General features: G+C 39.8%; 1 protein-coding gene across 2 annotated transcripts in view; it reads left to right on the top strand.

Annotated features, from left to right (window-relative positions):
- Positions 1–3,837: 3,837 nt before the first annotated feature.
- Positions 3,838–27,734, top strand: part of LOC109038720 (prohormone-1) — a 78,256-nt gene continuing 54,359 nt past the window's right edge. Inside the window, exon 1 of one of the 2 annotated variants that reach the window (XM_019053899.2) lies at positions 3,838–4,095. The gene's annotated coding sequence lies outside the window, so the exon portion shown is untranslated. The remainder of the gene's footprint in view (positions 4,096–27,734) is intronic. The other variant, XM_019053893.2, reaches the window with a different exon arrangement.

Here is a 27,734-nt window from a genome sequence, read left to right as displayed (position 1 = left end):
TCCTCGACTTCAATGGCTCATGGCTCAACTCCCTTGCCATAAACAAACGAAGGGGGAGTCCAGGAGGGCCTGGCCTCATAGAACTGAAAATAGTATCATGTGACCCCCCCCCCCCCCCAATAAAAAAAAAAATTAAAATTTTCCAGATGTCTTAAATGCAACAATTCGCAAGTATTTTGTGCTGAAAGTAGGAAATGGAATGAATTATTCAGCAGAAATTGATGGAAAAATTCCTTAAAGAAGCTTCAAAATGCGTCCGATTAGTCGTATAAATTCTAAAATTTCTCGGGGGATGCCCCTCGGACCCCCCCCCCCCTCCGCCGTGCATGGGGCCAGGACTTAAAACTGGTACCAGGGCCTGAGATGGGATGTGGCGGGACTGCATGAAAGCTTTTTCCATTTAAATTTTCCGTCACATTCTTACGGCGCAATGATACAACTATTTTAACTCTCCGGAATGCGTGAGGTATGACGCCGCATTTGAAGGCGTTTTCAAAACAGCCAAGTTCCGATACCCGGATTATCGTTTTGCATAGTTCATATTCTTTTGCTATATTCCGTACCACTCGTTTATTTTTAACCCTCGTCGAAAAACCACCCATTTGCTAAATACAAATCTAGCTGGAGCGCACTTCAGCTATTCATTCACCACTGCAAAAATGTGAAAGGAAATCGACAAGCCCAGCGTGCATGACGGACCGGCGCAACTGGCCCATTGAAAGGATTGGAGGACAAGGCGCATAAGTGCAATTTTTGGAAAAAGTGAGATATTTAAGACCTTAACTACCACTAGTCTGTAAGTATATATATATTTTTTTTAACAAGTTTAGGATTATTATGTATAAGAGCTGCAGTAAAATTGTCGAAGCTGGATACTACACAATGTGTCAGACAAAATAATATTAGATTGCTTCTCCGATTCGGTTTACGTTGATTTTGGCTTTGCGCGCGAACGGTAAAGAATTTTGTGTGAGTGTGAGGGTGTGAGGGGGGTGAGGGTGTGGGTGTGTGTTTCGCACTAGGTGGTACGGTAAAAAACTGAAATTTGAAATTCTATACGAAAAATTGATTAGGAAAGTGCGGCAACTTCTAAAGATATCTCACAGAAATCAGCCTTTATAACAAATGCTAATAGTAAGTTATGACTGACTTCAGCGAGGAACTTCTCTGCCGTGCTAGGAAGAACGCCGTATGAACATTTGAGAGTTGCCAAATTTTCCCTGATAAAACATATATTTTTGACAACATTCATGCATATTTCGCCTTGAAATTTTCAGATATTTTAGATTAAATTGCGTAAAAAATTGTTTGAAAATTTTGGAAAATTACATTCACAATTTTCCTGGTAAATTTGGTTTTTATCGGAGGAAACTTGGCAACGTCTGAAGGCTCGTACGGCGTTCTTTCATAGCATGGCAGCTCTCTCCAAAGCTCCACATCGGGAAAAAGGATTTCCTGAGCAAATCTTTCCGTTTCTGGCCGGCATTTTTAAGGGTTCAGCTGCATTGTCTGCCGTTCTAAGTAAGGAAAACATATACCTAGTAGAATCCTCAAGTAGATACGTCGTTTTTGCTAACCTTTGGAAAAGCTACGCGCTCGCTGCGGTCATAAAGCGTAGCGAGCATCCGTATCGTTTGCAATTGAATGATGAGATCGCTTATGAAAATGACTCCGCCCCTCCCACTTTATTCATGACGATGATGTGAGTGCCCTCTTGGGGCGTTGCCGAATGGGGAAGTTTCTCGGGATAGGGTTCCCTTCTTTTAAGGGATTTTCGTAAAAAATTTGACGCATTTATGCTTAAAGGAACTAAGTACGAATGAAATAAATTAGAAAAACACTGGCACAGGAAATAGTTGCTCACACAATTCTGAGAATATTACCGATCGAATCGTTATAATTACCTTTGCACACTGAGATCCTATCCCCCTTTTTTGAAGGAAAAATCGAAGTTCTGTCAATTTTGTACTCTTGATGAAAACCATGTTTTGATACTACACAACGCATTGACTTAACTTAGCACAAAATATTTCTATCCTGAAGCTCTCTAGCTGCAACGAATAGAGTGAGCAGCTTACGCGACTTTGACGGTAAAAAACACTAAACAACATTGAAGGTAATAAATAGAAGCAAGGGGTTGTGGATATCCACAACACCTCGGTTCTATTTATTACCTTTTTACGGGAAATACCTTTTTCGGGGGAAGTACAAAATACGAAATTTACTGAAAATGGGACTAAGACCGCAAAAATAAAAACATATGAAATAAAAAATCCGGGACGTTTCGCAGTATCCAAGCCGCATTTTCAACCGGAGAGAAGGAAAATTAAAATAAAGAAACTGAGCCTTAGCGCTGTTATTGTCAGACTAATAATGAAACCAAAATAAACGAACAAATGCACCGAAAACGAGGCACATCAAAACGGAGATTTCTCAGGTGTTCTAGATCCATGGAGGCCCGAATGGAACAACTGGTGATATACTACTGCGTCCATCTACATTGGCTACTTCATCTCTAGAACTTCATCTCTATTCTTGAGGATGTGGACCATCTCAAGAAGGACTCTTGGAAAATGATGCTTCGCGGATCTCGGAAGCTATAACTTTAGCACCATCGAAGTCAAACCAATGATCTTTAAAGTCCTGGTGGTGGTGTAAAGCCGTTCTCTCCGCTTTATTACACCGATTTTTTTTTTTTTTTTTTTTTTTTTTTTTTTTTTTTTTTTTTTTTTTTTTTTTTTTTTTTTTTTTTTTTTTTTTTTTTTAAGTTCTTCCGGGAGAAAAAGTGGCGAATCTTATCAAAGATATGACAATTCAAGCATCTTGTTCCGCCGGCTGTGTAAACAAAGTCGAGGGTTTCGATTTCCATCCGTTTCGCGCTACCACCCCAACATGGGGTGGGATTCGGCCAGATGGTCATCTAGAATTACACCGATATGAAGAATTGAAGAACATCTTTTTTTGTGGGTTTGTATACTTACCTACTTTGTCTATTACAAGCACCCGCTTGAACAGATAGAGTCGCTTCGTTTTCCATTTGAGTGGCTTGGAGGACAAGAGACACAGGTGTAGTTTTTGAGAAAATTGATTAATTAATGATTTCGAGTAAAACTAGTCTGAATATGCATATGTGTGACTGCATATGTCAAGAAAAATCCGCTCCCAAATTTCAATTTTTAAGCAGAAAAAAGTAAGTTAGAACTCATATCCGGCTGTAAGGATCCATGTAATTCCGAAAGGCCAAACACTTATTTCTGGAAGTAGGAGAAACTGCACTTATGCACCTTGTCCTCTCTCACATGTCCTCTTTGTCTAGGACTTTGTCCATGAATTTGAATAATGAGTCCGGAGGCCATCCAGCTTTGAAAAATTCGCTCCCAAATTTCAATTTTTAAGCAAAAAAAAAAAGTAAGTTAGAACTTTCATCCCGCCATGAGGATCCATGTAATTCTGGAAGGCCAAACACTTATTTCTGGGAGTAGGAAAAACTGCACTTATGCACCTTGTGTTCCGAGTCCCTCATGTGGAAGTATTTCTGTCGAACGGAAGTATGTGCGTTAAGACATGAGCTCTGAGATCCCTGAAAATGCATGCGTAACAGGGCTCACGTCATAATGCGCATAGCTCCGTTTGGCAGAAATACGTGCATGTGTCCTCTCTGTCTATGACTTTGTCTATGAATTTGAATAATGAGTCCGGAGGCCGTCCAGCGTTGGAAGGAAACGGGGTAGCGGAGTTGGGAGCCTCGGTTGAGGAGCCGGGAGGCGCAAACGCGGGAGGCCGAATGGGAGGGCTGAAACCTGATGGATGTGGAGGAGGGTGCTCCGGGAAAGGCTCCACGCGTTTTCTATAAAAGCTTTGCCGCGCACACGAAGAGTCCTCGAAATTTCCGCACAAATTAAAATCCGCCACCGTTGCTCTTGCTCTTGGCCACCGCTTTAATCATTTTTCGGATCCCGGCACCCGTGAGCTCTCGAGTATTACACCCGCTCCGCTTTCGTCTTCTGCTCCGTCTGATTTCCTTTTAGTTCACCCATCGGAGGTCTTCCAGCTCCAGAAGAGAGTCTTCTGCTCCTCAGGTAAACCTCGTCACCGGTAAGGACTTTTTCCACTTTTGTTTAATCTATAATATATGTCTTAGGCAATGGAGAATATGCACACAATTTTTTTTTTTTTTTTTTTTTTTTTTTTTTTTTTTTTTTTTGCTTCATATGAGATTGCCTAATGAGCTGAGTTCGTAGTATTTTCCATACTTTTTTTCTGATATGGGGAATTCTAAAGAAAATATATTCAAAAGTGAGACGATGTGCCGCCGTATGACGTCATCTGGCGGCATTGTCCATTTAAACACATGTATTGGAGCAGATTAGGTTATTTTGTCATATTTTCTCCAATAATTGTTCAATTTCGAAACCAAGGATGTCCTCGTACTCAGTTTTCCTAGCAGTGTCATTTTGAACATGAAATTCACAAAATTTAAGACACCTGCAAATTCTCCATCGGTCTAATCGGGCGTTTATTCAAATGCCTCTGTGCATTGTCAAATTTGGGCAGTTTATGAAATTTTAGAGATTTATGACGAAAAGCTCACGAGTTTTCGATATTTTGCGAAGCAGATAGTCTAAATTTGACAGTTAACGAAATTTTGTAAATTTATGACAGAAAACTAGAGAGTTTTCAGTCTTTTGGGAAGCAGATATTTAAATTTTGATAGTTTACAAAATTTTGTAAATTTACGACGATAAACTCATGAGTTTTTAATATTTTGGGAAAAATAAGTCATTAAATCTATGAACTCTTCCCTTTTGTCCCTCTTCAAAGCTTACCATGTATTCAAATGTTGAAAATTTCATAGATCATATTTTTACGCCATGCTGAAAATTTCAAGATAAATACTCGCTCAGGAGCTAAAAATCGTTTAGTTTCCTCTTGTATAATGCACATTTTTACAGAGAATGTTTCCTTTGGAAGCAATATTTTGTCTAAAATTAGGGGGATTTTATTATCTAACGTTACTTCGTATATTTAATGAAATTAATTGAGTTTCTTTCAATCATTTAGATAGTTGCAATAAGAAACTTTGCAATAGTTACGTCTTACTTAAATAAAATTTCTTTTGAAAAAAAAATAGGGGAAGAATTATAAAAATTCATTCTAAGTAAAGATATTTTAATGTGTGCCTGTGCAATGTGCATTTGGTAAAATGCCTGATTTGTTCCTGCGACATATACATTCTTTGCGATTAATCCCGATTGCTGAGGAAAGCTGATTGCTATTGAAAGTTTTTTTTCCCTGTAAAGTTGAAACAGATTTCAAAGAAACATCTGGGGCTGCTCATTGCATCCCGCGGCAATTTATCCGAATATGGAACCCTAAACGAGGTATACAAAGTAGGGCACACCATGACATTTTTCTTTTTAAAATTTTACTTAGAAAAAGATTCGCATTAAGAGCAGTTGGTGAATCAACTCCTGAAGAAAATTCAAGTATTCATAATTATATTCGTGAAATAAACCGTCAAAAGAACGTTGTGACGGTTTTAAAAAATTGTTTTTCTTATTTCGATTTTTTTGGGTATCGGTATGTTTACGATTACGTAAAAAATGGGGGGAAAGCTGAAATAGAAAGAGAAAATCAAATTTCACGCAAGGAATTAATGACGGTTCTTCTTAATACGAAAGTTTAACAAAATTTAGCAGAATTTAGGGATTCGATTTTCTATTTGCATGCAACCTGCAACAAGAGCCCGACGATAAGGCTCTAGACTAAATACGAAATAAAGCACTCTCTTACATTTCAACTCTGCGAAATTTAACGTAGAAAATTAATTGCACAGCGAGAAGTTTAAAAATAAGCTCGTAAGATGATGTTAGTATATTAAATTAACATCAATTAAATGGCTAAACTACAAATGACGTCATTTGTGGGTGTACATCCCGTTGCATGTATGTGTCGCTGTAATCCGCGGAACGGTTCAAGAAAAATCTGCAACGTGATGATTTCATTAATGATTTGAATAGTTGTCCATGTCATAAGAAACTCTCACGTTTCGGCTTAAGATATTTTTACATTTTCACAATTAAGTTTCCGTTGTTTTTTATATTTTTTAACCTTCAGAGTCTGTTAAAATGTTTTAAAAAATCTCATGGAGTCTCACGCTTTTCTCCAAATGAAAGCTATTTTCCGGGAATAATATTGGTATCTTTCTAGAAAAAACTAAAGCACATTATTCTAAAAACATTTCACAGACCATTTTCATGGATGAATAATATTAGAAGAATAATTTGAAAATCGTGTATCTAAAAATAAATAGTAGCCTAAAAAATCCCACAATTTTTTTTTTAAATATAACGACGGTGTGAGTTGGCAATCGCATAACTCGGTTTGTGACGTCGCAGACTTCCTTTCATTCTTTATGCTTTAAACGGAAAACTATTCAACGGCGATTCTTTAAAACTGCCGTGGTTTTTCTTCGCTGTGTGAAGAAAATTCTGCATAAACTCCAAGGAATGATGTCAATTTGTTCTCCTGTAAAAGAATAACATAGAGGCGGAGATTTTCAGACACCACAAACGAGATATGTGATTGCGGACTGTGATTGCGGACTTACGCCGTCAATAAATGAAACATGCCACCTAATTTTTAAACAACGGGAACTAATAAAATGTTCTCGTAGATTCTGAAAAAATAATGCATAGAATACCCCTATAATGTTTGGCATAATCCAAGGAAACGCTCGGAATTGTTTTAAAGGGTATTTTCAGCGTCCTGAAGTTTTGAAGTATGGAAGGTTAGAAGAGATAAGAAATCAATTTGACAAACGTGCCACGCAACTCTGACAAATAATTGGGAGTTGAGCTCCATTCTTGTAGATCATCAAGTATCCACTTATTTCCCCTATTATACTGTCCGTCATGTTTACCTCTTCCTCTCCGAGAAATTTCTCACATCCAAATTTCCTTAAAAAATTCGTTACACAATATTCTAAAGTTGGGACATTCTTTCCTGAAGTTCAACACGCAAGCGTTATGTACACTTTGGGGGACATTTCAAAGTTTTCTTTAGATTTGCGATGTGCGTCGCAAATTCCTCCGTCTGCAACATAGCTCAGTTTCAAAACTTAAAATTATTAATTTGCATACGAGAAGAAAGAAAAAAAAATACATTGGTAAACCGGCACCTAGGGGTAGACTTGCCATCGGGATTGCAACAGGTGCGTAACTGTTGCTCGAACGATGCGACGCAATGACTAAGCCGCTGCTTAAAAAAACACTTGTTGCATCCGATGAGTCAGTCGGTAGCAACCCTCTTTCATTGATGGCATCTCTTCAAACTTCGCCAGTCAACAAGCTGGGCCTTTTTTAATGCATGCAGAGAATTTAATCTCACTGCATCACAACGTTTAAAGCCGGCTCCAGACTACGCGGCATTCGCCGAGTGCCGAGCCGAGTAACGAATAATCGGGGTTCGGGAATCGACGGGCAGATTCGAATATTTCCACGAGTGTACAGCGCCACACTACTCGTGAAAGTCGTACTTTGCTCGTCATTTGGTGAATAACGAATATCTGATGGGATAGGACAAATGTTCGCCAAGTGAAGAATTAACACTATGGAAAACGCTGCACCTCTTCGCCCCCTTCCTACAAAACTATAGCGAACATTCGGCGAGTGAGGACGAGTAGTCTGGATGGCACCCCGATGTTGCTCCGATGTCGCGATAGACGCTCGGCTTCGTACTCGCGATCCCTTTGACTCGTGTCACAAAACCGACTTTCAGCGGGTTGGGGCGAATGCCGAGCCGAGTGACTCGCCTCGCGTCAACACGAGCCAAGTGGACGCGAATGTTCCATCCAGACTACGCGGGACTTGCCAAATATTCGGTATTCGGCGAGTAATATTCGGCGAATGCCGCGTAGTCTGGAGCCGGCTTAACACTGATTGATTGATTGATTGATTGGTTATATTTGCGTCGTTTGGAAATTTACATGTTATTGAATACAAAAATATCTTAAAAAGAGGTGTTACAAAATCAAATTGAAAGAGTAATTGCAAAAATTTAGTTGAAGAAATGTAGAGTCCCTTCATAGAGAGTTAAGACAACGCGGCTCATGGATGTCACAAACGGGAATAATAAATATAACACAAATTGGACGTTTTTTGTAATCTTTGATCAACCCTTTCCCGAATTCCTATCTCCACTCTCTCTCTCATTTCATTTGTTTCTTGCCGTGCTCCCAGAGACAACGTACTCCTAATATCCCGGTCCATTCCAGTTTATAATCTTTGCAAGTGGTGAAACCTTAATCCTTATTCCCGTTTGTGACACGGTAAAGGCCTAAAATACGGGAACCAATCAGAAATGGATTCGCATTGTCTTTACTCTCAGTATAAAGGGACTCTAAAATAGATGGTTTGATTAGTGTCCTTTAAAATATGTTGAGCAGATCGCAAAAAGTGGCGGGAAATTTGATTAAAAAATAATAAAATTTGCATTTGTCGCATAATACTGAGATATCATATTAACATTTAAAATTAGTAGGATTGGTTTCTAAGAATAAAATTTACTAACTAAAATGAACAAGAGAAAAAAGTAAAAACTCAGAGAACAAAGGAACTTATGTGGAAAATTACTTTTGGGACTTTCGACGGTTCTGTTACCGCATGTCATAACCCCTAGAGATGGAGTCCATTTGTGGCTGAAAGTTAGTGTTGAAATTATTGTGACGTTGGTTGGTCCAGCTATTATTGCTAAAAAACAGAACGTTACTGTGAAGCCATTTCACGAGAATTGACCTATTTCATCAGGACTTCCTAAACATCTTCCGAAGAGAAGTTGTTCAACCTATATTTTCAAAGTCATTTTCTCTCCTTTCTTTTTAGTTTTCAATTCTAAAGTGTCTCGCTGGCATATGCGCGTAACCTAGTTTTGTCCGTTATAATCGGCGGGTTTTGGACTCCACGCAGCCTCATTAACAGTTTTTTTAGACTCAAGTATATATTATGCTGTGAGTTGTATCTCATTATGAGAAAAATTCCGAATGACACAGCTGGCAATGTCGTCGAAAACGTTTCCAGCCAGAGCCAAAATTAGTTATATGAAATTAATTTAGTCCTTTATATTCCCGAAGGCAATGATGTGATTCAGAATCTACCTAATTAATAAGTTTCGTGAACTGTGAAAGAGGAACTAGAGTTGAAGTGAAAATACAAGAATTCTTATCTTCATTTCGTACTTGGAAAATGCATGCACACGGCAACTGTATTCGGGGAGATTAAGTTAGCGTTTGATTAAGTTCGCAACTTTGCAAAACCCGTAAGCTATAGCTAAATACTTTTCGAGAGTTGCAGATTCCATTATTAGATGCAGGATAAAGTTCTAGGTCCTACGGTTCTGTAAGCTTTCAAGTTTCAATGCGTAGGAGAATTCATAATAATTACAAAATTGATTGCACAGCTGAAACGAATTGACGCGAACGAGGGTATGAGCAAAATTATCACGCTATTTAATGAACCGATTATTTTTTCCCATGAAAAATAATTAATACCTTCTCCGATAAAAAAAATGAAACATCATTAATAAGGCTACATCAAAGAAATTAGCCCTTACTTACATGCCGATCATGATCAAAAACAACTTTAACGCTTGCGTTCTTATTCGTGTTTTTTCATCTATCTTCGAATCAATTGGACAGGTTTGACGGAAATTGATTTAAATTTATTCTTATCGAAATTAAATTCTTCTCGAAAATTTTGGCGCGTATATGTAGTATAGAGCCTTTGCGGTCGTTTAGACTCCAGTCTGATACATTATATAGAGTCCCCCAGATGCTTATGTGTTACCTAATTTTTTTTTTCCAATTTCGCAAAGAAATGCTGTAACGACGCTAAAATTTTTAAGAGGTGAAATTTTCACTCTAAAAAAATCGAAAAAGAAATCAAAAGTGCGGCAGATAATTTTCGGAATCTACATATTTGTTTACTTCCGGTGTTGGTTCACTTTAATTAATAGTTCCGATGCGATTCTTCTATCGCAAAAGCGTGGGGCTGGCACGTGGAGAACTCGAGTTAGGTCAGACAGGGTCACGCAACTAAATCAACTTCGCGGCAACAAGAGAGGTGTCACGCGGAAATGAAGGCGCGTCACTTTGCGCGTCAATTGCGCAGATTTCTTCTGCAGCTGCGATTAACGAAGGGTTTCAAGTTTCTCTCTTTTTCTCTTTGGCACACTGTGTATGCATATGTGTACGAGCAGCAAATCGCTGGCTGAAGTCGACAATGACCAGTTGCCTTATTAAAAGGAAACAAGCCGACAATTTTAAAGGAGTTTAAGCCACTACACAAGTAACGTTAAAATTGGTAACAAATTTAACATACCGACAGTTCCTCTTGGAATTCGCATGTATAATTTGAATGAATTCATTCCTGAAAAGTATATCCATCCACACATATTTCTACATTTTCTTCCTAAATTTGACAATTTTTTATAAGATTCAAGAATGCACTCATAACGCATTTGAAATATTCCTCCTCCACTTAAAAATCGTTCGAGGGCAATTTTACAGCAACCAAATTAAATCCAAGTTTCGTCTTCTCTGATAAAATTTCGACACAGTAAAAAGCGGTGCGTCCTTACAACTCGCTCCTAGAGCATTGCAATGTATTAAATATATTCACTCAACTCGTTAAAATGCGATTGATTCGGAGGGAGCAACTAGAGTTATTTACTCTACTTATTGAAACATTCGCGTTCAAGGATCTTAGGTGATTATAGCGCACGTTCCTGTGGGGGAGGGGGGGGGGGTTAAATGCTTATGAACGCGATGTTCATTTCGAATGATTATTAACTTCTTAGTGCGTTAAAGTAATTTAACCTGAGGTTCTTAGAATGACTGAAGCCCTTGCGGTGACTAATCAGAAACGGGATTTGCTAAAATGAGATCAAAGGTTCTGATTGCACGGGTCTCCTCCGGACCAAGTTTCACTTGAAACGTGATTGACTTCGAATGTCATTTTGATTGAATTACAAGGACTCGCCACCGACTCTGGTTGGAGTTGAGGATAAATTAAATTAACGCAGTTATAAGTCACAATTATTTCCACCATTTGGAAACCTTCGAGCGTTGTAAAACAATTACATTAAAATAAACCCTTTTACCGTTTTGGAAAGTTTTCTTTGCTGAAATGGACCACTACACAAGGTACGAAGTTAAGCATTCTGATACTTAAATTTGACGGGAAAAACACGATTCATGCAACGAAAATTACTGAAATTGACCCCCAACCAAGATATTTAATGTTTCTTGACGCGTGAATTCAAACATCCCGCTCATGAAAACACAATGGTCTACGTACGTCGGATCGCAAACTGAACGTTACCGTGGCAGTCTTTCGATACGAAAATATAGCAATCTCAATCTTGACGCTTTGGCTCAGCTATAGCAAATTGTTTACACTTTAAACATGAAGGGTGAAAAATGAACAATATTTGATTGAGAAGCCTGCCAAAACCGTTGTAGTGCAAGATTTGACCCACGTAGAATATTGTGTTTCTTGTGACCGAGCAATTCATATTTCCCAAAACCAATGTAAAACGAAAACGTTAATACCTTAGTTAGGAGTTGATATCAGTAATTTTTAATGCAAGAATCGTGTTCCAAGTGAAATTCTGATTAAGAAACATGTATTAGAATGCTTAAATTCGTACCTTGTTTATAGTAGTCCATTATTAGATTTTCGGCTCTCACAACTGAAAGAAAACAAAGTATCGAGCTTTAAGCCAATGCAGAGGAAGCGAAACAATGTGAATTCAGGTCAAAAGAATTACATGTGTATGTACAAATTTTGAAAAAAAATAAATAAAAAATAAATGAATAACATGTAATTCTCTTGGAAACAGGTTTATTGTCAAGCATGCGACCTAAATATACATCGTTTCACTTCCACTGAATTTGGCTAAAAGCCCAATGCTTGGCTTCCTTCATAACTGTTGGTCTTGTTTTTACCATGGAAATTCCTGTTTTAAGGCTTATAAATTACCTCCAATTATGAGAACAGTTACATAAGTTACCACCTGATAGCGCATACGAGTTAGTGAATTTATACTCTTCAAAAACCGATCTTCCAGTGGCGAGGCGTGAATGATCGATTATCGATACTTCTCCATTGAAGCTATGGTAAAGAATCGATTATCAAGGTAGTCACTGCGAACACCCTGTCTATCGATCCTTTCCCATAGGTTTAAATGGCAAATCAATCGATAGATCGCAAAGCACGCCACGCCACTGCGATCTTCTCGACCATCCTCTTACAACGGTGCCAACATTTTTTTTTTGGATTTCTAGAGTCTAGACTCTCGGACTTTTCAAGATTTTGTTCTGTAAAACTTCCTAGCGTTCCTTTGACGTTTCGAGTGGGCGTTAAGACTGGAAATACTCTACGGAAAATTTTTAATGCCAAAGCCTTTGAAATCGATGCAAAATTTGCGTTTGATACAAACTTGAAATTTCGGCTCTTCAAGAGGGAAACGGAAAAGTTTCTTGAAAGATTAGCAGCAGTGGCGCGGCGTGAATGATCGATTATCGGTATTTCTCCATATTAACCCGTGGTAAAGAATCGATTATTGAGGTGATCGTTGCGGCCACCCTCTTCATCGATCTTTTTCCGTGAGTTCAAATGACAGATGAATGGGTATATTGCAAAGCACGCCGCGCCGCGCTACTGCGAAGAGGGGGACCTTCACTTTCATTTTAGTATTCCGGTTTAAGTACGCTCATTTACGGATTCAATTTTCCACTTTCAATAAGACAGCGTTGATAGCGAATAACGAGGAACTCGAGTTATAAAACAAAACTTTGCGTTGTGATTGGCCTTTTTATACCCTGATTTTAATAGTCGAGGGGAGAAAGTTGTTGTTGCAAAGATTTGAGAGATGGGGTGAGGAATAAGGGGTGATGAGGGGGTAGAGATCCAAATGGGCGGGGAAATCCAACTCAATGAGCTGCTGAGAGATCAAATCTGTGCGACTCCCCGCTGAGGCGTTTCTAAGGAGATAATGAAGTTTCAAAAGTTGACTACAGCCAATTGATTTGATTACAAATATTGATGCAACGCCAAAACCGAACGTGTTAATTTTTAAATGGAGCAATATGGTCCTTAGGAGTGCTTGCATTCCAATTTTCATTAGATAATACGCCGCTCCTCAGCTCTTGGTCATTTTCAAGAGCAGAAGCGGATCCACCAATTTGGCAACACCGGGTTTTCTCCATTTAAACCTATGTTAAAAAATCGATTCTTGTCGGACCACCTCGCCCCTCCAAGAATCGATACATTTCCATAGGTTTAAATGCAGAAAAACAATGTTGCCAATTTTCTGGATCCGCTGATGTTCAAGAGGTTGGAAAAAGAAATTGTCTCAAAAATTTGGAAACTATCAACCGCATGCATTCAATTAGAATTTGCCTAAGTGCATTTCACAATGCCTCATTTCCGCTGATATATTATTCATTTACGGAAAAAATAAGGACCATAAGGACTGTTCTGTAATGTTAAGGAAAAACGTAATATGAGCCTTCAGACGCTGCCGAGTTGCGTTTGATAACATACAAATTTTCCGGGAAACATGCGAAGATTTTTCCTCCAAATTTTCAGGGAATTTTGTTTGCAATCCCAACTAAATTATCTGAAAAATTGAAGAGAAAACATTCATAATGCTCCTCAAAAATGAATGGTTTATCAGAGGATGTTTTACTCTCGAATGTTCATACTGCGTTTACCTTAGTGCGGTAGTATCATGCGTTGTATCTGTCCATGAGCTTTTCCTTGATCGCACATAGAGTGTGGTGAAAATATTCTAAAACATCAGAATGTCCGATGGACATCTTAAGTGAAAAAAAAAAGGTATGTAAAATAGTGCTCGCAATGTATAGCCGTTCATAAAATACATAACACTGAAAATCGGATTTTTTTTTTTTTACTTCCCTCTAATCCTTCATCCCATCTTTAAAACAATCCTGCACCTTCCTTAAAAATTACGTAAGACTCGGATCCCCTCTACGGCGCATCCCTAAATTACTCAACGCACTATTTCGGAATTTTTGACTCCCCTTCCCCCTTGTATTGCTTTCGTTACGTAGGTCCCTATCCTTTAGCAGGTAGAAACAAAATGGCGTGACGCCCTCTTCGACCCCCCTCCCCCTAGAGCGTTACGTAATTTAGGGACAGCCCCTGTAGAGTATCACGTATTTCACGAACGGTCCCTAACTACGCTGAATCTTGTCCTGTCCGATGATCGAGGGATAATCAAAGCGTTTACGTAAATACGGAGCCGCCTGATTCAAAAGTTTCATGCGGCACCAGCGCTAATCTCCTCCTTGAGGTGAGCAAGTTGTCGAACGACTCGGAGTCCGCGGAGCATAAGAATGAGGAGTGGTGACTGCGGTGACTGGTGAGCGGTGAGCGGTGAGTGGCTGATGGAGACGTCAGAATATGATTAAATCCCACCTAAGCCCCGGCCCGGCCGCCGAGAAAAAAACGAGAAAGAAACTCCTCAGACATTTGGCACGTTCCGGAATGATAAGCGCGGGAAAACGTCGACGGCCACTTGAATAATGATTTCACAAACTTTGCGGCTATGCTCAGCACCCCCCTCCTCTGCCTGGGGTGCGTTTCGCGTTTCCGGCAGAGTAAACAGCCCCCGTGTTGACAAATCGAATTGAAAAGTGTATACTCTATAAAAAAAAGGTTGGTAGAATTTACCATTTCTTCACGCTGTATTTCCCATAAAGTAAATTGGACTGAGCTAAGCAGAAAGGAACCAACCCACATATTGGAAAAAATTGAGTTATGAGTGGTTTTGAACTCAACCACTGCTCTACTATTTATCGCCAAAAATTCAAAGTTTTTGTTGGAGCAAATTTTGCAGAAATTGAACTTGAAGTTTATCTTTTACAGTGAGTCTTGTGCAGGAGCCAAACTTTAAACCTCTTTTTCTCGGTTCGATCCCGATGTGGCTTGGTTCCTTTCTGTTTAACTCCGTCCAATTCAGAGTTAATTCTGCCGGAAGAAAGGTGAACGTTACTATATAATAGTACAGGTAACCATTCCTCTGGCAGCATCGACTTCAAGATTGGTAGAATTTACCATTCCTTCACGCTGTGCAAAATACAGCGTGAAGAAATGGTAAATTCTACCAATCTTTTTTTTTTCAGTGTGCGTTTAAAAAAAGGGAGAAAATCGTGTCCCCGGGTTAATCGAAGCGCTGAAGCTGATGGGCCAATGTTCAAGGTATAATTCGACCACTGAACGAGGGGCAAATTTAAGGGCAAAAAACGTGCTTCTTTATCAGAATTGAATCGGCTTCTGTTAAGCGGGCGTAAGTCCAAAAATCATGAGCCTTGGCTTTTGTCGATCAGGCAGCACGCTACGGCTCATGAGCTCTTGGACTTACGCCCGTCTAATAGAAACCGATTTAATTTCACTTGGGATGTAGAAGACATGTGAAACATTGCTAAAATACGACTCTTGGGTGGGAAAGCAGTTTCTTCTTTATCATGAATTCACAGGTCCTAGCCCCCCACCCCCCCAAGATTTGAAAACAGTGTCATCTGACCCCCCAGAAATTTTGGACGGTAGGAAAAACCTTCGTCGAGGATGCTGATCTCTCTTAATGAGGAGTTTGAAATGAAAACACCGTGTTCATTCAGTTAGTACTTTCAATAATTTTCATCATGGGAGCCTCAAAATGCGTCCACAGTTAAAATTTCGAAACAATTATAGATGGTTTGAATGCAACGATTCGAAAGTATTTTGTGCTGAAAGTAAAAAAAAAAAAAAAAAAAAAAAACATAATTACGTGGCGGAAATTGATGGAAAATCTTCGTCACGGAAACCTCAAAATGCGTCCAGGTTAATTTAAAATTTCAAACCTTTCCCGATGGAGCCCCCCGGACCCACCTCGGTACGCCTATGATTGCCCATCCTCATATATTAAACACCAATAAGTCTTGCTATTTGCGGGAAACTGAGTCTTAGATTTCTTTCCTCAAAAAACGGGCTTGCTCGATCAAACTCTCCGCACCCACTCAGTCCAGAAAATATTGACCTCTCTCGACAGCAAAAGTGTACGACTGCGGTGTGGAAAAAACTTTGACAGTTTTCGAAAACAAACACGAGTAAACACTCTGGAGGGCAAAGGGTGAAGGATGGGGGTGAAATTCCGATAAATAAATGATCGACCCAAGTTTTGAATGAACCGGATTTGGAGGAGTATACTGCCGTGCTAAGGGAAAACGCCGTATGAACATTTGAGGGTTGCCAAATTTCCTTCGATAAAATGTTTATTTTTGAGGAAAGCTACGTATATTTTTCCCTAAACTTTTCAGGAACTTTGGGTGAAATTGGGAACAAAATTATTTGAAAAATTGGAAGGAAAAATTTCACAAATTTACTCTAGAATTCGTGATTTATCAAAGGAAATTTGGCAACGCCTGATGGCTCATACGACGTTCTTCCTTAGCATGGCAGCATAATAGTGTGAAAACTGCCAAAAGACCACTGGACCAAGTGCAAAGTTAAAGTGTCAATCAATCAAAATTCTCCGCAGAACCTGAAGGTAAAAAGGGAACAAGTATTTTAATAATCCACTTCTCGAATATATATGGGTAAGGTGCTCGTCAAATAATCGTTTTTCAGTGGCAAAAACTTGTCGTGTGCCCAAAAGGAACGAAAAATGTCTGAATGTCGAGTTTCCAGTCTCAATATTGAGAAAGATATCAAAGCTCTCCTGGATCAAAGGATCATGCGAAAACTTTAAAGCCCTCAGTATTTGTGTACTTCTTGCAGAGAGAATTTTTCACAACCCAGCCAGGAACTGCGTCGAAAGAAGCAATTTTTCTGTCTTTTTTTGTGTGTGTCGCACTAGCTGATTTTAATATTTCCAAGGAAACATCCATATCCGTAGGTACGTTGCCGGTCCAAATTTTCGCTCGGAAAAGAAAATTGATGCACGAAGGTGTAGTCGAAGATTTTCTCCATTATATTCAATCAAGAAGTCAGTAATTTTTTCTTTCGACAGGAAACATTGGCCAGTGTTCAAAAATTGAGTCTCAAGCAGTTGATCATTTATTTTTGTACTGATGGTGAGCAAAAATATTACATCCTTAATCATTCATTTTTGTGTTTTGAACGTGGAAAATAAAATTTAAAGTTACTTTTTCTGAAAATGCCGTTGTTTGAACCTAAAAATTAAAACCGGCAGGGTCCTAGTAAAGTTGGACACTTGTATGCCTTTTTGGTCAGAAAGTTAAAAAAAAACTCCTTCCAGCAAAAGCACCATGTACTCAATCCTAAGTTTTGCAGCCCCGAGGTTCCTCTTACCGTGAGTGTGGTAATAAAAAACCCAAGAAGAAAATTAGGGGCTTAGGTGGCACACTGAAAAAAATTCTCGGCGTTTTTACCACGGTCCGTTGGCACCTTGACCATCTCACTTTTTTTTACCAATTATTGGTAATTTTACCAAGACAAACTGGTAAGCTTACCTAAAACCGGTATTTTTACTGTTTTTTTTTTCAGGTAAGAATACCACTTTTATCGGTAATCAATTCCCGATAACTTTGCCATTTTATCTCGGTAATTCTACCACAGTCTATAAAAAATATCGGCATTTTTACCAAGGTCCAGTAAAATTACCCAGAAAGTTCATTGATTTTACCGAGATTTCTCGGTAAAATTACCAATTCCATAAATGGTAATTTTACCAAGAAAAAACTGGGATCAAATAGAACCCTGAATATTTGGTAACTGTACCCTTTTCTTAGTAAATACACCGAGATTTTTTTTCAGTGCAAGGCGCATAAGAGCAGTTTTTGCCATTTCAAGAATGACGTGTTTGAGGTTTCAAAAGTACATGGATCCTCACGGCGGAAAGAAAGTTCAAACTGACTTTTTGATGCTTAAGAATTGAAATTCGCGAATTTTTCAAGGAATGTAGATTAAGACTAGCTTTACTTGAAATCATGAATAACTCAATTATGTAAAAAACTGCACTCATACGTCTTGTCCTACAAGTAAAGCTCCTTTTTCAATTTTGAAGAAAATAAAATAAAAAGTAACGCGATAACGTGATTTGGTTTCCCGAAAAACGGGCATTTTACTTGAGATGACTCGAATCTCCAATGGCTTGGGAAAAATCGAGGAAAAAATAATTGGCGAGTATCCTTCACTTGGGCAGGGTGGAAGTGTAATCAAGAGAGATAGTAGGGTTAGCGGCAAACCTCACGTCTGGCAAGATGACTGGGTGATTGATTACGGGCAGGTGCCAATCCCCGTGAAAAATACCCATTTTTCCTGTATTGTGATGATTAAGTAGTAATCCTAACTGCTGGCAACAGGTACCCCTCTATCGGTGCAAAATATAAATTGGAAAATTTCTCTCCCAATGGTGGGCGAATCGCATTTTGACAGCATTTCAACTCAAAGAAAATATTTTCGCTAACTTCATTATAGGGAGAAAACAGATAGGTATAGAATGGTGTTGCCAAACATTGAAAAAATGTCGCTTGATTCATCTCGCTGCAATTTTGAGAAGATCTGCTATCCCCACTGAAACATCCCTGAATTATTAATCAGTGATACGGGATGAAGATACTAATTAAGAGTTCCTTTTCGTTATCCACTCAATTCCAATTTTCTATAATCGGGATTTTGTTCAAAATATTTCTATCCCTGCATTTGAGGTTTGCTGTATTTTTCGTGATTTTTTCCTGATGAGGGAAATTGCGGAGGAGTTAAAAATGTGAAAATATGCCACCTTGTGACATCACCAGGCGTTATTTTCCATTTAAATGCGAGTATTTGATCAGATATCAGTCTGTCATATTTCCTCCGGTAAATGCTCAATATAGAAACCAAGGACATTCTCGTGTTCAGTTTCCTCAGAAATTTCATCTTACTCAACAAATTCATCAAATTTGACGTGCATGGAGGCTATTTCCATTTAAATCTTCCGTCACATTCTTACGGCGCAATGATACAACTTTTTGAACTCTCCGGAATGCGTGAGGTATCACGCCACATTTGAAGGCGTTTCCAAAACAGCCAAGTTCCGTTATCGGAATAATCGTTTTGCACAGTTCATATTCTTTTGATTCCATTTCTAACCACTTGTTCAATTATAATCCTCCTCTAAAAATTACCCATTTGCTATATACAATTCTAGCTGAAGCGCACTTAAGCGCATTCATAACTGCAAAAATATCAAAGGAAATCGACACGCCCAGCGTGCATGGAGGCTATTTCCATTTAAATCTTCCGTCACATTCTTACGGCGCAATGATACAACTATTTGAACTCTCCGGAATGCGTGAGGTATCACGCCGCATTTGAAGGCGTTTTCAAAACAGCCAAGTTCCGTTATCGGAATAATCGTTTTGCATAGTTCATATTCTTTTGATTCCATTTCTAACCACTTGCTTAGTTATAATCCTCCTATAAAAACCACCCATTTGCTAAATACAATTCTAGCTGAAGCGCACTTCAGCTATGTTGGTTCCTTTCTGTTAAACTCGGTCCAAATGTCGTTGCATATCACGATCTCTCAAAGTGACTCGGTAACGTCGTGATTCGACGTGGCGCGGGTTGAGCGGGGACCAAACCGTGACGTCACGAAACGGGAGGGCGGGGGTTGTCGAAGGGCCGGCTCAAGGAATACCTCCGGGGCCGACTCTTGCAATTTCAATTAAGTAACCCAATACACCGGTAGAATGATAGAGACGCGTAACTCAATGAGGGTTCAGCCGCTCCCCGTACCGCGTGCCCCCAGCGCGCGCCCAGGCGATTTGATTTCACGCACCACTCCGAGTTGGAGCTTGTGATTTTTACCCCCGTCGTGATTGCCTTCGCACATTGCTCGTATAATCGGTCAGTGGTGTCGGGAATGGGCTGTATTAGTGTGTATAACACATATTAACAGTACTGGGGAAAATATACCTAGAGCAGTATTCTGCCGTCCCCGGGCGCCATGTGCCAAATGCGCCTAAAAATCGGGCCTTAGCGCCTAAAAATAAAGGGCTGGGCCATTATGGCGCCTAAAAAATTTGACAGATTGAATTCGCAATCAGGAATTAGCGGTAGCGATAAAGTGCGCTCTGTACACACCGTTCGCAGCGCAACTCGAAAGCGATTCTTTGGCTCTTAAAAATAGAAGATGGTTCCTAAAAATTGGGCCTTCCGGCCAAGGTGGTTCCTAAGATTTTAGGGGGATGGCAGATCACTGACCTAGAGATGTCATTGGAGGCGTGACATCGCACACGGGGCAAAATAAGTATGATAAGGAAAAGGAATAAGAAGAACCATAAAACCACTAATATTCACCATTCCGCCATCTATTTTACCACCAGAGGTGGAAAATGATTTTTCAAAAGGCTCGAATGAATTTCACAAAATTTGAAATTTGTTAATACTTTTGGGAATCATTAATTAAACCTTCGAAAGTCCGGAAAGCATTTCGGATGGTCTTCCTGATGATGCGGCGTTGCATGGTGCCTGGTACCCTAATGAGGTACCTTACTTGAAGTGGGGCACTGATTGAAGCTTAGAGAGGAATTTAGCCCCAACCTGGTCCCTAGACCAAACGAAAATATTTGCAACGCTTGAATGTCTTAGGCTTGGGATAAAAAATGTCAAAATGGAGAATCATTGTTTCAGGCGTTTCTTGGCCTCCTGAATGCATCCCCAAAAGTATCAAAAAATTGTGTTAAATTTTACGCGGGTGAATTTCATGGTATTTTCCATTATTGCATACCATCATCACCCACTCTACCACTCCACCCCATAATTGAATTGCCATTCAGTGTTGGGTTACTCTATGTCGGAGCACGTGTGCGCGGGTAGGTTTTCTTTTCTTTGTTCTTTTCCTAAGAAATATCATTATGGCAAGGAATGTTGGACGGTATTTCAATTTTAAAAGGGATATGGAGTTGTTAATCCTTCTTAAGCCGCCAAAAGAAGCAGACAATCCTTTACAGACGTCTAATTTTCGAACATCCATCTGACGCTAATCCGGAAGATGTGTATGGGATGGACCCAAACAGTCTCAATTTGTGCTAAGAAAACTTTTCCCCCTCTTATCTTAAAAGGATGTAAGCTGAGTTCCAGAGGCTTACAGACTACAGCTGTTTTTAGCATCGGATTTCAGAAGATTACCCACTGGATAATCAATGGTCCGATTCGGTTGGCTACTAACAGCGACTTACGAGGATATATTTATTAACAAGGACCAAGGCATGTTATCCTGTCGTATATATTTTTGAGGAAGCTGCGGAACCAAAATTTATAGAGGGAAGGGCTCTCTCGTTAGTTTCATGTGAAAGTACTGAAACATTGCAAGGCTAATTTGATAGAGGGCTGCACATTCCGAGAGTTATTTTTTAAAAGCTGATGAATTAATTTAGAAAATGCATTTTGTTTCCTGAAATCATTTTGATCAGCTAGAATTGTATTTACGAATGGGCGGTTTCTCTACGAGGATTAAAAATAAACAAGTATCACGGAATATAACAAAAGAATATGAACTATGCAAAACGATAATCCGGGTATCGGAACTTGGCTGATTTGAAAACGCCTTCATATGCGGCGTCATACCTCACGCATTCCGGAGAGTTCAGATAGTTGTATCATTGCGCCTTAGAAATGCGACGGAAGATTACAATTGAAATAGCCTTCATGAGTTCATGCACGCTGGCCTTTTCGATTTCCGTTAACATTTTTGCAGTCATAAATGCGCTTAAGAGCGCTTCAGCTAGAATTGTATTTAGCAGATGGGTGGTTTTTATAGGAGGATTATAATTAAGCAAGTGGTTAGAAATGGAATCAAAAGAATATGAACTATGCAAAACGATAATCCGGGTATCGGAGCTTGGCTGTTTTGAAAACGCCTTCAAATGCGGCGTGATACCTCACGCATTCCGGAGAGTTCAAATAGTTGTATCATTGCGCCGTAAGAATGTGACGGAAGATTTAAATGGAAAAAGCCTTCATGCAGTCCCGCCACATCCCATCTCAGAACCTGGTACCAGTTTTAAGTCCGGGCCTCATGCACGGAGGGCTAACCAGTACCAGCCAAAGGCGTGGAGTGCTTTGCGATGTATCGATTGATCTGCCATTTAAACGGTGGAGAAGGATCGATAGAATGGGTGTTCGCAACGAACACCTTAATAATCGATTCTTTACCATAGCTTCAAACGGGTAAAAATCGATAATCGATCATTCACGGCTCGCAACTGGTACCTGGTACCAGCGTAACTGCATAAGGTGTCACTTCATGTCTGCTTGTATTTTACTTTGTCAACAGTAAACAAAGCATCCTTTTGCACTGTTGTAATTTTCTTTTGCATTAATTTGTAAATGTATAAAAAGTAACACAAGAGAGAAGAAGGGAATATAAAATGCAGTTAAGATGGTTTTCGTTTATGCCATCCAATGAAAAGCTAAGTCCCATTGGACCTAATTAGTTCCAGATAGTGAACCGCTATACCGAAAAATTCAGTATGTCGAGTGCCAAATCGATTTTTTAAAAAATAATTCACCACTTTCAATTTCAATTTTTAAGTCCCTATAGTTTTTTGACTGAAAAATGTACGGTGAAAGTAGTGAGTTGTTTTTTGAAAAATTAATCAAGAAAGGGATTAGAAACTTTCACTGTTCGTTTTAAAATGTGTATCCTTAGTATGTCTTTACTGGCAAGCTGTATTTTTTCCACGCGCAGAGTCTTTGAGTAGGCAAATTGAATTTCTGAATTACTAGGTCACAAACCCTGGCTGCCCCCACCCTTAAGCCGTGCCAAATTTTTAAATGTAATATTAATATTCATTCGAACTACCTGAAACGAACGGTTGGAAGGGGAAATCCTTTCGCAAAACTACCTCCGCAATTTATGTTTACTGAGACCGAGATTTTAAGAGTCCCGCTCAGCTTACACTAAAGGAAAAAAGCTCGTTTGTCTGCCAATGTTGTCCCTTGCAGTGATAAATCCCTGGATTTGTACGTTGCATCTTCACATTTTCAAGGCGGAACGGCAACAAGGCGCCCCCCCTCACCGCAATCCGCCAAACATTTACGAAATGCGAAGTCATTACCATTACAAATCAAACAAATCGGCGTTCCGGTCCCCGCCCTGCGTGCCCCCCCCTCGTTCCCCCCTCCCCCCGTGCTATTCCTAGCGCGTGTTCTCAGCTTTAATCAAAGCCAATTTCAGCTCACACATCACGCCTCATCGAGCCTTCCTTTCTTGGAGGAGGGGTAAAAGAGAAGTTTCAATCGTCCAATTTTTCGAGACAAAAATGTATAAAAAGATTACACAGGGCCGAATTCACGTCAGGGAAACCGCTTGCGCGACTTACGGTCGTCACACAGTGGATCAAGTCGATAGGAGAGGTCGGACAAAATGTAGAAACCTTAAACGCTTAGAACTTTGTTTATACAAAACTTTGGGGTTCTAAAAGAGGTTCTACTGGTTTTCTCGTGAAATTTTCTTCTGAAAGCACCCCTAAAAGTTTAAAATGTGACGAAATATACATCAAAATTTGCAGTTTTAGTCAAAAATTCCATTTCCGACCTCTCTAATTGACTCGATCCACTGTGCGTCGTAGGTATGAATGCTGCTCTGATTGCCTTAGTTTTTCCAGCTTTTCCTCTCAGAAAGACGATGCTGAGTCACCGCTCTCGTATCGAACCGAGCTTAGCGACATATCGATTAAGCTGCCATTCAATCCTACGGAAAATGATCGATAAACAGAGTGTTCGCAACCAAAACCTTAATAATCGATTCCTTACCATACCTTCAAATGGAAAGATATCAAAACTCGATCATTGACGCCTGCCTGATGCTGCAAATTGACCTGCTCAGACCCTCTTTCACGTTGTATTCGTTTATCCATTATAGGTATTCAGTGAAAGAAAACCACGAGTCTAAAACCTCTTCCTTAAGTGCCTCCGAAAACCGGGTTCTTGAACGATTTTCCGCCGGGGGTGTTTCAGTTTCCTGTTTCTAGCACTCACCGCAGGTGGTAAAGTATTTACATACTGCGCTATTTGTGTTACGGTCTGGTCCACAGGTTGCTTTAATTGCAATAGAAATAACGCAGCAACCTCAACGAAAAATATATCGACGATGAAACTACCAAACCACGTATCTCCGTTTGGGACGTCGCAGACTTCCTGCCATACTTTATTCTTTAAATGAAAAACTACTCAACATCCAGTCTTGAAAATTTCTGTGATTTTTCCTCTTCGTGCGGAGAAAATTCCGTGAAAATTTCAAAGAATGATATTGATTTGGTCTACTTCAAAAAAATAAAATGTGAGCGTAGATTTTTAAACACCGCAAACGAGATACGTGGTTTGGTAGTTTCACCGTCGATATGGATGTTATGAGGGTGGCGTTGACTGAAACAAATTTACCTGCGGTGAAATGCTAGAAACAAAGCGAAATTTTTTTTCGTGTTGAATCGAAATCGGACTTGACGATACGCTCGATGTAATATCAAAATTAAATTGAGAGAAAGTAAATATTCTAATGAATAACGCGTTTCTCACGAGAGTACGTAACTTAACTTCATAATTGCCCTTGGACCCTTTTGCCCAAGGACCTTGTGGACCAAAAACAAATCTATACCAGTGTCAACATTACCGAGAGTATGCAAAATGGGCGCCGCATATATTTAAGTGGTGCATAGCAGTTGGTCGGCTTCCGAGAACCTATAGTCTTGAAAAACTAACCCGCAGCTCCATGAACGGTTTTTTTTGATCGAATAAATCGAAATCAAGTACACTGCTAATAGTGTCAGCTTGGCGATGAATAAAATATATGTATCAGTCAAGAAACAAAAAAAAAACAAGAAAACGGGCAATCAAGGCTAAAACAACAAAACACAAAGTCTGGGCCGTTTTGGGGTGGTTATAACCCCCTTCTTGTCCATGACACAAAAATATATAAAACATTATAAAAATCTAAATACCTAGACCCCCATTCAGTGATAACAAGAAGAGATCACAGAGGCTCTATGACAGAGGTTCGCACCCCGGTGCCAAGATCGACGACACTCTCAGGTTTGCAACTCAGACCACAGAGTTCAGTCAAGAAATGCAATTTTCCTTGGTTTGTTATTTTCGTAACTCCTCTGGGGGAGGATAAAGGGGGTTCCATTCAAAGGCAGCGCGTTCCTTTGCCGCCTGTTCTTTCTTTTCTCGTCTTTGATGGTTCACAGGTAAACTTCTAGCACGAAAATAGAGAAAGTTTAAACTCAATTGAAGTTTTATTTGCTCCTGTTTTTCAGTCGATCCAAAAAGCCCGGCACAAATTCCAGTCTGAGAGAACTTTAATTAAATAATTGCGCTCGGTAACAATGGTTGCAATTCATTGTATGAGAGCGAAGGGCATGCAGCGTATTGCCGTGGGCTAACTTTTTTTACTGTTTTAAGTTGGGAGAAAATGTTCTAATTTAAAACAATCCTTCTTTTTTAACGCTCTGTCTTCAATTGCAATTGCATAATAGTAGACATTCTTTCATTGCTCTTCAATGTAAATTCGTTTTTATGCAAGGCTATTTTTCTGTATTATTCATCTTAAGACCAATTTTGTCCGACTCCTACGCAACTGTTGATCGTACAGCGGGACGGTAGTGATAGCCAGTGGCGTGGCGTGAATTGCGATTTATCGATTGTTATGTCATTTAAACCTATGGAAAAGGATCGATAAACAGGGTTTTCGCAGCGAAAACCATAATAATCGATTCTTTACCATACGTTTAAATGTCACAACAATCGATACATCACAATTCACGCCACGCCACTATGTGATACGCGAAACCACGATTCCCGGATTCAACTCAGGTAACGCTACACCTTTCCCTAAGGGCACCCCTCAGAATTCCTCTGAACATCCACATTTCGTCGTTTCCCAAATGAAAAACCTAACTCCATTCCAAGGTTGCAAAATTGACTCAAACAATTCGACTTTTTACAAGAATGTACGGGTGGTTTTACGAAAACTGGAATAGTTTTGTCGCCGTAACAGACAACGCATTTTTCGGTCATATTTTTAGTAGTAATGATAATCACTCGAATTCGTTTGCATTAATCTACACATAGGTTTACGTGTTATAACGCTTTTCAAAGATTTATCGCTCTACCTTGCAATTTTAATTTAATGGCCGAAAATGTGGTGTCTGTTACGCTGACTTTTTACCGCGTTACAGACAGCATATTTTCGGAATTTTCACAATATTAATTGGGAAGTAGAGCAATAAACCATTAGAAAGCGTTATAATACCCACCCCTTTGAAGAGTAATGCAAAATAATTCAAGTGATGATCATTTCTACTAAAAATATGACCGAAAAATGTGTTGTCTGTTACGGCGACAAAATTATTCCAGTTATCGTGGAACCACTCATCCCTGTGCAATTTTTGTCCAAAATTTGTCTGATTTTTGCATGAGATAAGATGTAAAAGCAGTGAAATTTTCACTTGAAAATTACCAAGAACGTACAGCCAAAATTGCGCTTTGCGAGGGGGAAATTTGGAAACATTGAAATATAGTTACGTTCTTTCGCGGGCGGGGGGGGGGGGGGGGTGACATTTGAAGATCTGCGGACCCCTACGGCAACGCGGAAGATACGTCCACTACGCCAATCGTTCCTCGAGTCGTTTTCACCCCCCAGGGTGGAATTCGAGCGCGGAAGAAACAAATAAGAAAACCCCGGAATTCGGGAACCCATTTCTCGTTCCTCTCTCCTCACCTTGACGCTCCCCCGATTCACAATCCGCGGCGCAGCGTTTCGTACATCGTCAAGAGCGCGTTTCAAACAACCCGAGGACTGACATCGAGCAGCCGGCTTCTTAGCGCCTAGGGGTTTCCGCTTCCCTGTCATTCATGATCGGATGTTCATTGTTGGTCCTCCGCATCAAGAGTTATCAGGATAATCCTGATAAAAAAAAGGAGACAAAAAAGTCCTAGTTCAAAGGTCTATGAAGAGCGCTCAGCACTCAGCAATCAGTAGAGCTTAAAAGTAAAACTTAAATTGGACTGCATTTTGCAATTTGGAACTATAAATTCTAGCTCGGTTTAAAAACAACGTATGTGCCATTAGTTTCCCTATGCACATACGAGTTTTTCCAGAAGAGCCAGAATTTATAGTTCCAAATTGCAAAATGCAGTCCAATTAATGTTTTCCCCTGTTAGTACTCTCTTGGGAGCACGCACCGTTGCCTATGAGAATGGAGAGGCCGTAACAAGTCAGTTTTGTGACGTCAAGCTAGTAGATATTTACCGCAAACAACACGCATCTCCGGGTCATCGGAGCATCGATGAGTGAGGTAGTCGCTGCGCGGACCAATCAGAGTGGCCCTCGATCGGCCGAAGTTGCGTGAGCGGCGCGTTTAAATCTGAGTGGAGTAACGATTTCCGGTATCACGCTTTCATTTCCTCAATTTTTAGACAATGTCACAGATGGGCTAATTATAGTTATCTGATGTAAAATTTCATTGTCTTTCGAAAAGGCCCTCATGAATTTTTGCATCAGATCAACCTCCGAGAAGATATCGGCACGAAAGAAACACGCATCAGCCGTTCTCCCGTGAGAACACATGGAAATATTTCTGCCATAGGGTGAGGAAGGTAAAGGGGGGCTTGGATTGGCGGCGAAATCGGGCGTCCGGCTGATTCCGTCCTATACTCGCA

Source organism: Bemisia tabaci, chromosome 1 (assembly GCF_918797505.1).
Source record: "Bemisia tabaci chromosome 1, PGI_BMITA_v3".
NCBI classification, from domain to species: domain Eukaryota; kingdom Metazoa; phylum Arthropoda; class Insecta; order Hemiptera; family Aleyrodidae; genus Bemisia; species Bemisia tabaci.
Note: the sequence above shows the minus strand (reverse complement) of the source record. Positions and strands in the feature narration are given on the sequence as shown.